This window comes from Zophobas morio, unplaced genomic scaffold, assembly GCF_036711695.1.
Source record: "Zophobas morio isolate AGI-343-1 ecotype UQ-CSIRO unplaced genomic scaffold, CSIRO_AGI_Zmor_V1 ptg000078l, whole genome shotgun sequence".
Taxonomy (NCBI): Eukaryota; Metazoa; Arthropoda; class Insecta; order Coleoptera; family Tenebrionidae; genus Zophobas; species Zophobas morio.
Window position 1 is genome coordinate 316,106 of NW_026972183.1, and position 11,402 is coordinate 327,507.

At 31.5% G+C, this 11,402-nt stretch overlaps 1 long non-coding RNA gene across 1 annotated transcript; it reads right to left on the minus strand.

Moving 5' to 3' along the window:
- Positions 1-8,958: 8,958 nt before the first annotated feature.
- LOC135143909 (uncharacterized) lies at positions 8,959-10,591 on the minus strand. The gene is made up of 4 exons (XR_010282942.1): positions 10,229-10,591; positions 10,040-10,178; positions 9,554-9,988; positions 8,959-9,503 (listed from the first exon to the last, which is right to left on the minus strand). It is a non-coding gene; the product is annotated as an uncharacterized LOC135143909 (long non-coding RNA).
- Between the last annotated feature and the right edge of the window lie 811 nt (positions 10,592-11,402).

An 11,402-nucleotide genomic window follows, 5' to 3' on the forward strand; every position in this document is an offset into this window, starting at 1 on the left:
CTTTTGCTGAAATTTTAAGTTTTCGCTTGAATTGGACCATTACACCATTAAAAACCTCTAATTAGTTTGTCCAATAAATACGTAAATCCATGGCAACTTATAACTAAATGCGAAAGTAGTGAAACTTAATTTTGTTTTTACTTCCTTAACCACTTCTGTTTGCTAATGATGTGAATTTCCGACTGAGTAGGTCTGTTAGGACATCAGCATCCATTTAACATGTCCATACACAATTCATAATGCAGAAATATTCTTTTTTTTTTAATAACAAAACATATCCAGCATAATACTTACACTTAGCTTGCTCAGAATATTCTTACGCGTAATATAAAGTCTTTTGTTGTTAAAAATCCCTTTTTTTAACGATGAAATATTTTAGGAAAAAATAAAAATCATGCGAAACTGCCTGTTAAATGCGTACCGTATGCATGTAACAGGCAGTTTGGCACCAAAGATACCTGTCAAGGTCGGTCATCAAAATACGAAAATTATTACAATCAATTACACCCTTACTTCCCTAGTATCTCCTGTTTGTTTAAGATGTAAATTGCAGTTTGTATTAGGTTATTGAAACATTAATAAACCGATTTTTACGTTCAGATACATTATTTACTGCAAAACTTGCTTGTTTTCGAAAAAATTTAGTAAGTACTGCATAATGCGTACTGTACGCAAGCAGCAACAGTTTGACACACACGTAAAAATCAACCAAATGTCCTAGTCAGCAAAATGCGAAAATTATAACAATTAATGACGTTTTTAATTTCTAAGTGTATCACATTTGCGGAAATTTTCAATTTTCGCTTGAATTGGACCATTACACCATTAAAAATCTCCAATTAGTTTGTCCAATAAATACGTAAATCCCTGGCAACTTAAGCAAAATGCGAAAGTAGGGAAACTTAATTTTGTTTTTACTTCCCTAACCACTTCTGTTTGCTAAAGATGTCAATTTCCGACTGAGTAGGTCTGTTAGGACATCAGCATCCATTTAACATGTCCAGACACAATTCATAAAGCAGAAATTTTCTTTTTTTTTTATAAAAAAAACATATACAGCATAATACTTACACTTAGTTTGCTCAGAATATTCTTACGAGTAACATAAAGTCTTTTGTTGTTAAAAATCCCTTTTTTTAGAGATGACATATTTTAGGAAAAAATAAAAATTATGCGAAACTGCCTGTTAAATGCGTACCGTATGCATGCAACAGGCAGTTTGGCACCAAAAATACCTGTCAAGGTCGGTCATCAAAATACGAAAATTATTACAATCAATTACACCCTTACTTCCCTAGTATCTCCTGTTTGTTTAAGATGTAAATTGCAGTATGTATTAGGCTTTTGAAACATTAATAATCCGATTTTTATGTTCAGTTACATTATTTACTGCAGAAGAGTTGCTAGTTTTCGAAAAAATTAAGTATGTACTGCATAATGCGTACTGTACGCAAGCGGCAACAGTTTGACACACACGTTAAAATTTATCAAAATATCAAAGTCAGCAAAATGAGAAAATTATGACAATTAATGACGTTTTTAATTTCCAAGTATATGACTTTTGCTGAAATTTTAAGTTTTCGCTTGAATTGGACCATTGCACCATTAAAAACCTCTAAATAGTTTGTCCAATAAATACGTAAATCCATGGCAACTTAAGCTAAATGCGAAAGTAGTGAAACTTAATTTTGTTTTTACTTCCTTAACCACTTCTGTTTGCTAATGATGTGAATTTCCGACTGAGTAGGTCTGTTAGGACATCAGCACCCACTTAACATGTCCAGACACAATTCATAATGTAGAAATATACTTTTTTTTAAATAACAAAACATATACTGCATAATACTTACACTTAGCTTGCTCAGAATATTCTTACGCGTAATATAAAGTCTTTTGTTGTTAAAAATCCCTTTTTTTAGAGATCAAATATTTTAGGAAAAAATAAAAATCATGCGAAACTGCCTGTTAAATGCGTACCGTATGCATGCAACAGGCAGTTTGGCACCAAAGATACCTGTCAAGGTCATCAAAATACGAAAATTATTACAATTAATTACACCCTTACTTCCCTAGTATCTCCTGTTTGTTTAAGATGTAAATTGCAGTTTGTATTAGGCTTTTGAAACATTAATAAACCGATTGTTACGTTCAGATACATTATTTACTGCAGAAGTTGCTTCTTTTCGAAAAAATTAAATAAGTACTGCATTATGCGTACTGTACGCAAGCAGCAACAATTTGACACACACGCTCAAATTTATCAAAATGTCACAGTCAGCAAAATGAGAAAATTTTGAAAATTAATGACGTTTTTAATTTCCAAGTATATGACTTTTGCTGAAATTTTAAGTTTTCGCTTGAATTGGACCATTGCACCATTAAAAACCTCTAAATAGTTTGTCCAATAAATACGTAAATCCATGGCAACTTAAGCTAAATGCGAAAGTAGTGAAACTTAATTTTGTTTTTACTTCCTTAACCACTTCTGTTTGCTAATGATGTGAATTTCCGACTGAGTAGGTCTGTTAGGACATCAGCACCCACTTAACATGTCCAGACACAATTCATAATGTAGAAATATACTTTTTTTTAAATAACAAAACATATACTGCATAATACTTACACTTAGCTTGCTCAGAATATTCTTACGCGTAATATAAAGTCTTTTGTTGTTAAAAATCCCTTTTTTTAGAGATCAAATATTTTAGGAAAAAATAAAAATCATGCGAAACTGCCTGTTAAATGCGTACCGTATGCATGCAACAGGCAGTTTGGCACCAAAGATACCTGTCAAGGTCATCAAAATACGAAAATTATTACAATTAATTACACCATTACTTCCCTAGTATCTCCTGTTTGTTTAAGATGTAAATTGCAGTTTGTATTAGGCTTTTGAAACATTAATAAACCGATTGTTACGTTCAGATACATTATTTACTGCAGAAGTTGCTTCTTTTCGAAAAAATTAAGTAAGTACTGCATTATGCGTACTGTACGCAAGCAGCAACAATTTGACACACACGCTCAAATTTATCAAAATGTCACAGTCAGCAGAATGAGAAAATTTTGAAAATTAATGACGTTTTTAAATTCTAGGTATATCACTTTTGCTGAAATTTTAAGTTTTCGCTTGAATTGGACCATTACACCATTAAAAACCTCTAAATAGTTTGCCCAATAAATACGTAAATCCATGGCAACTTAAGCTAAATACGAAAGTGGCGAAACTTAATTTTGTTTTTACTTCCTTAACCACTTCTGTTTGCTAAAGATGTGAATTTCCGACTGAGTAGGTCTGTTAGGACATCAGCACCCACTTAACATGTCCAGACACAATTCATAATGTAGAAATATACTTTTTTTTAAATAACAAAACATATACTGCATAATACTTACACTTAGCTTGCTCAGAATATTCTTACGCGTAATATAAAGTCTTTTGTTGTTAAAATCCCTTTTTTTAGAGATGAAATATTTTAGGAAAAAATAAAAATCATGCGAAACTGCCTGTTAAATGCGTACCGTATGCATGCAACAGGCAGTTTGGCACCAAAGATACCTGTCAAGGTCATCAAAATACGAAAATTATTACAATTAATTACACCCTTACTTCCCTAGTATCTCCTGTTTGTTTAAAATGTAAATTACAGTTTGTATTAGGCTATTGAAACATTAATAAACCGATTATTACGGTCAAATACATTATTTACTGCAGAAGAGTTGCTTGTTTTCGAAAAAATTAAGTATGTACTGCATAATGCGTACTGTACGCAAGCGGCAACAGTTTGACACACACGTTAAAATTTATCAAAATGTCATAGTGTGCAAAATGAGAAAATTATGACAATTAATGACGTTTTTAATTTCTAAGTATATCACTTTTGCTGAAATTTTAAGTTTTCGCTTGAATTGGACCATTACACCATTAAAAACCTCTAATTAGTTTGTCCAATAAATACGTAAATCCATGGCAACTTAAAACTAAATGCGAAAGTAGTGAAACTTAATTTTGTTTTTACTTCCTTAACCACCTCTGTTCGCTAATGATGTGAATTTCCGACTGAGTAGGTCTGTTAGGACATCAGCACCCACCTAACATGTCCAGACACAATTCATAATGTAGAAATATACTTTTTTTTAAATAACAAAACATATACTGCATAATACTTACACTTAGCTTGCTCAGAAGTTTTTGTTGTTAAAACTCCCTTTTTTTAGAGATGAAATATTTTAGTAAAAAATAAAAATCATGCGAAACTGCCTGTTAAATGCGTACCGTATGCATGCAACAGGCAGTTTAGCACCAAAGATACCTCTCAAGGTCATCAAAATACAAAAATTATTACAATTAATTACACCCTTCATTCCCTAGTATCTCCTGTTTGTTTAAGATGTAAATTGCAGTTTGTATTAGGCTTTTGAAACTGTTAGAATAAGTATTTTTATTTGTGAATTTAAAGTTTGCTTGTTTTTGTTGGGAGACGAATGACGTCAGACGCTGCAAAGCGGATGCAGGTGTCTCGCTCCCTACTCTTTGTTTTATGTCGTTGGAATGTAGTCGAAGTAAGTCTCTGATTGTCGTCGCAAGAAGACGTTTCAATAAAGCTAGACAAGTTTATTCTCCTCAATTAGTTTTGGCCAATTCCAATGTATTCACAGTAGTATTCACAGAAACATTAATAAACCGATTATTACGTTCAGATACATTATTTACTGCAGAAGTTGCTTGTTTTCGAAAAAATTAAGTATGTACTTCATAATGCGTACTGTACGCAAGCGGCAACAGTTTGACACACACGTTAAAATTTATCAAAATGTCATAGTCAGCAAAATGAGAAAATTATGGCAATTAATGAAGTTGTTAATTCCTAAGTATATCATTTTTGCTGAAATTTTTTGTTTTCGTTTGAATTGGACCATTACGCCATTAAAAACCTCTAATTAGTTTGTCCAATAAATACGTAAATCCATGGCAACTTAAGCTAAATGCGAAAGTGGCGAAACTTAATTTTGTTTTTACTACCTTAACCACTTCTCTTTGCTAATGATGTGAATTTCCGACTGAGTAGGTCTGTTAGGACATCAGCACCCACTTAACATGTCCAGACACAATTCATAATGTAGAAATATACTTTTTTTTAAATAACAAAACATATACTGCATAATACTTACACTTAGCTTGCTCAGAATATTCTTACGCGTAATATAAAGTCTTTTGTTGTTAAAATCCCTTTTTTTAGAGATGAAATATTTTAGGAAAAAATAAAAATCATGCGAAACTGCCTGTTAAATGCGTACCGTATGCATGCAACAGGCAGTTTGGCACCAAAGATACCTGTCAAGGTCATCAAAATACGAAAATTATTACAATTAATTACACCCTTACTTCCCTAGTATCTCCTGTTTGTTTAAGATGTAAATTGCAGTTTGTATTAGGCTTTTGAAACATTAATAAACCGATTATTACGTTCAGATACATTATTTACTGCAGAAGTTGCTTGTTTTCGAAAAAAATAAGTAAGTACTGCATTATGCGTACTGTACGCAAGCAGCAACAGTTTGACACACACGCTAAAATTTATAAAATGTCATAGTCAGCAAAATGAGAAAATTTTGACAATTAATGACGTTTTTAAATTCTAGGTATATCACTTTTGCTGAAATTTTAAGTTTTCGCTTGAATTGGACCATTACACCATTAAAAACCTCTAATTAGTTTGTCCAATAAATATGTAAATCCATGGCAACTTAAGCTAAATGCGAAAGTAGTGAAACTTAATTTTGTTTTTACTTCATTAACCACTTCTGTTTGCTAATGATGTGAATTTCCGACTGAGTAGGTCTGTTAGGACATCAGCACCCACTTAACATGTCCAGACACAATTCATAATGTAGAAATATACTTTTTTTTAAATAACAAAACATATACTGCATAATACTTACACTTAGCTTGCTCAGAATATTCTTACGCGTAATATAAAGTCTTTTGTTGTTAAAATCCCTTTTTTTAGAGATGAAATATTTTAGGAAAAAATAAAAATCATGCGAAACTGCCTGTTAAATGCGTACCGTATGCATGCAACAGGCAGTTTGGCACCAAAGATACCTGTCAAGGTCATCAAAATACGAAAATTATTACAATTAATTACACCCTTACTTCCCTAGTATCTCCTGTTTGTTTAAGATGTAAATTGCAGTTTGTATTAGGCTTTTGAATCATTAATAAACCGATTATTACGTTCAGATACATTTTTTACTGCAGAAGTTGCTTGTTTTCGAAAAAATTAAGTAAGTACTGCATTATGCGTACTGTACGCAAGCAGCAACAGTTTGACACACACGCTAAAATTTATAAAATGTCATAGTCAGCAAAATGAGAAAATTTTGACAATTAATGACGTTTTTAATTTCTAAGTATATCACTTTTGCTGAAATTTTAAATTTTCGCTTGAATTGGACCATTCCACCATTAAAAACCTCTAATTAGTTTGTCCAATAAATACGTAAATCCATGGCAACTTAAGCTAAATGCGAAAGTGGCGAAACTTAATTTTGTTTTTACTACCTTAACCACTTCTCTTTGCTAATGATGTGAATTTCCGACTGAGTAGGTCTGTTAGGACATCAGCACCCACTTAACATGTCCAGACACAATTCATAATGTAGAAATATACTTTTTTTTAAATAACAAAACATATACTGCATAATACTTACACTTAGCTTGCTCAGAATATTCTTACGCGTAATATAAAGTCTTTTGTTGTTAAAATCCCTTTTTTTAGAGATGAAATATTTTAGGAAAAAATAAAAATCATGCGAAACTGCCTGTTAAATGCGTACCGTATGCATGCAACAGGCAGTTTGGCACCAAAGATACCTGTCAAAGTCATCAAAATACGAAAATTATTACAATTAATTACACCCTTACTTCCCTAGTATCTCCTGTTTGTTTAAGATGTAAATTGCAGTTTGTATTAGGATTTTGAAACATTCATAAACCGATTATTACGTTCAGATACATTATTTACTGCAGAAGTTGCTTGTTTTCGAAAAAATTAAGTAAGTACTGTATAATGCGTACTGTACGCAAGCAGCAACAGTTTAACCATTTTTGACACACACGTTAAAATCTATCAAAATATCATAGTCAGCAAAATGCGAAAATTATGACAATTAATGACGTTTTTAATTTCCAAGTATATCATTTTTGCTGAAATTTAAAATTTTCGCTTGAATTGGACCATTACACCATTAAAAATCTCTAATTAGTTTGTCCAATAAATACGTAAATCCCTGGCAACTTAAGCAAAATGCGAAAGTGTTGAAACTTAAGTTTGTTCTTACTTCCCTAACCACTTCTGTTTGCTAAAAATGTCAATTTCCGACTGAGTAGGTCTGTTAGGACATGAGCATCCATTTAACATGTCCAGACACAATTCATAATGCAGAAATATTCTTTTTTTTTTTTAATAAAAAAACATATACTGCATAATACTTACACTTAGTTTGCTCAGAATATTCTTACGCGTAATATAAAGTCTTTTGTTGTTACAAATACCTTTTTTTAACGATGAAATATTTTAGGAAAAAATAAAAATCATGCGAAACTGCCTGTTAAATGCGTACCGTATGCATGCAACAGGCAGTTTGGCACCAAAGATACCTGTCAAGGTCGGTCATCAAAATACGAAAATTATTACAATCAATTACACCCTTACTTCCCTAGTATTCCTGTTTGTTTAAGATGTAAATTGCGGTTTGTATTAGGCTATTGAAACATTAAAAAACCGATTTTTACGTTCAGATACATTATTTACTGCAGAACTTGCTTGTTTTCGAAAAAATTAAGTAAGTACTGCATAATGCGTACTGTACGCAAGCAGCAACAGTTTGACACACACGTTAAAATTTATCAAAACGTCACAGTCAGCGAAATGAGAAAATTATGACAATTAATGACGTTTTTAATTTCTAAGTATATCATTTTTGCTGAAATTTTAAATTTTCGCTTAAATTGGACCATTACACCATAAAAAATCTCTAGATGTCAATTTCCGACTGAGTTGGTCTGTTGGAACATCAGCAACCACTTAACATGTCCAAACACAATTTATAATGTGATGTTTTTTTTTTAATAAAAGAAATATATATACTGTACGTATAATACTTACACTTACCTTGCTCCGAATATTCTTACGCGTAATATAAAGTCTTTTGTTGTTAAAAATATTTTTTTTAATGATTAAATATTTTAGGAAAAAATAAAAATCATGCGAAACTGCCTGTTAATTGCGTACCGTACACATGCACCAGGCAGTTTGGCACACAAGAAAATAGCTGTCAGTCACCAAAATACGAAAATTTAAACAGTTAATAATGCCTTTGGTTCCCAGTACTAGAATTGTTTGTTAAAAATTTGAATTACTGCTTGAATTGGTCGCCGAACTTTGGCATTATTCACTATTTTCCGATTTTGCTTATGATAAATATTCTCATATTGCCATCTACCTGTGGAAAGAAGAAATTCTGCTTTCAATTAATGATTTTCTGTTGCATGTTTGTCGATCCAATACCATGTTGCCAAATCACGTGCCGAACTGCCGACCGGGTGCGGTGGTAGTTTGGCACCAGTGCGAAAGTGCACAAAATATGCCAAACTGACTGAAATTTACTCGAAAAATGTGCGGAATATATATATATATATATATACGTCAATAATAACTTTTGGCCTCGCGCCAGATTTAGGCAACAAGTAATGGGAGAATATGAAAACCACATCCTAGCCTCAAACCTGTCATATCAGTGTTCAAATTTGTATTTATGGTTGCATCATTTACAACAAGCGAATGCTTGACACGTTTTAAAGTAGGTAAATATTTGGAGTTATAGTTTAAACTGTTTTCGAGTAAAAGAAAGAAAAAGTGGTATGAATCAGTTTATTCAGAAATAATTTTTTGGAATTAAAACAGCCACATAGAGGCTGAAGAAATTAAGATAATCAAAGAGAAAAGAAAACAACTTAAAACTAGGAAAGCTTACTTCGTAGTAAGTGCAATTATATTCTATGAACATTTAATACTACTATAAAACACCAAAGTAGATTATTCATATTTCTTATGAAGTTAGAGATTGCAATTATTAACAAAGTTGACAACGTATGGATAAAGTTAAATATATATCTTTTAGTCAAAAGAGGTGTCTGCATAATTTGTTACAGTGTGTTTGCAGGTATATTTGTACAATGCAGCAGCTGCTGCATTCACTATCCAAATGTAATGTATAAATAATGATTTGTCTGGTGTATGGTGCAGTCTTAAAATTAGGTATTTTTACTATATTTCAATTGGATAAATATTTTTACACATATTTGTAAATTCTCGTGCTTTGCCAGTTTTAGACGTTGGAATTTTAATTATTAGCGTATCGTTTTTGTCTTGAATGCCGTCATTATTTTTCAATTCATCCATTCCACATGCTCCTACAACTTCTAATAAAAAATAAACCTAAAACATAATGATTTATAGACAATGTGATTGACCTTGTTTGAGATCACCTTTAACATCGGGTACATTTAATCACGGGCTTCTGTTAAAAATTTTGGTAAGTCTTCTCTTGTAAATATATTTGATTTCTTGGCAATGTAACCTATATTTTTTGCTTGAAAACTTGGTGTACTTAGATATATCTATGCTGTTTTTTATTAACAGAGTTGACTTTAACTACGACTATGCAGCCCAAAGTGTTAAAGATTTCACAGAATTTGCTTTTTCAGCGAAATACTCGTATGCAATGAGGTGTTCTCCATATATTTTGCATGGTTGTTTCTGCGCAAAAAAAAAATTCATACCGCTTTTCATAAACTGTGGCTGAGTTTTTAGGTAATAAATTTTATATATTATCTGCCAGTTTTTGCAAGTTCGGTCGAATGCATGTAAACTGCTTGTTATTATTGCTATCCATCTCTATTTTGCAATTGCTACAGATCTTTCTGCAAGTAAAAATATTAAAAGTGCCGAAAAATAAGAGGTATGCTTCATACTTTCATTTAAAATGGGCATGTAAGCTAATAATCTGTTCTGTAATAATAATAAAAGCTTATTATAGGTTATGTAGATACAAGAAAATTGTTCAAATTCTTCCATTCCGCATACTCCTACAACTTCGAATAAAAAATATACCTAAAACATTATGTTTTATAGACAATGTGATTGACCTTCTTTGAGATTACCTTTGACATTAGGTACATTAATCACGGGCCTCTGTTAAAAATTTTCGTAAGTTTTCTCTTGTAAATATATTTGATTTCTGGGAAACATAACCTATATTTTTTGCTTGAGAACTTGGTGTACTTAGATTATATCTATGCTGTTTTATATTAACAGAGTTGACTTTAACAACGACTATGTAGCCCAAAATGTTGATTTCACAGAATTTTCTTTTTCAGCGAAATACTCGTATGCAAAATGAGATATTCTCCATATAATGTTTTCCATGGTTGTTTCTGCACCGAACAAAAACTTATTACAGGTTATGTGGATACACATTGTTCGCTGCCATAGAATGTCGCTGCACTTCAAGAAATCCGCTGTTGCCATGCATGGTTGCGACGTTGCGAGATTACGCGCAAATTTATTTAATAAATTATATTTATAAAATTAATAAACCGGATGTGTTTCTAATAACTAATAAAAAGGGTTAACAAAGAGTACAGAATTACTGCTAAACCGAAAAACAATTTATAACCTTGTAAAATGTAATTGTGGAGGTAGATAATACTAATATGACAACACCGCATTTAATTTCTGTGCCGATTTTTGAACATAGAAAAAGCACATTACTGCGCGATTTCGAAAAAAGAAACATTACTATTTTTTAGCAGCTTTTAACCTCTCTTTTTATATTTCTCCAAGAAAGGCGTACATGTCAATTTTAAAATACCAGTTTAAGTTGGAGTAAGAAATTTACTATTATGGTTGTGTGTACAGGCACTTCTACAATTAGCAGTACAAGTTTTTGTTAATCTCTTAAATTATTTTTCTACTTATGGAGCCAATCTGGATATTTGCTTAAGGGTGTGCTTTAAATTTTAGGAATTAATATCTTGGAACGTCATGCATTGTTTCCATACATTTTTGAGCTTCTGTTTTATTTTCTAATCACTTGGAATTTCATTTCCAAAAACAAAAATTGTACTTGAAATGATAGCTATGAAGCTCATTATTCCGAAACATGTAATTATAAGATCAAATGTTACTATGCATGAAATGTATTATTTGATATAAAGTAACTTTTGATATCGCATTCTTTAGATTTTTTTCATGGGTACTTTACAGTTAATAGTATCACCATGAAATTGTCTCTTAGATTTGTTTTTCTTTCTTCCGGTATTTGAATCACAATTT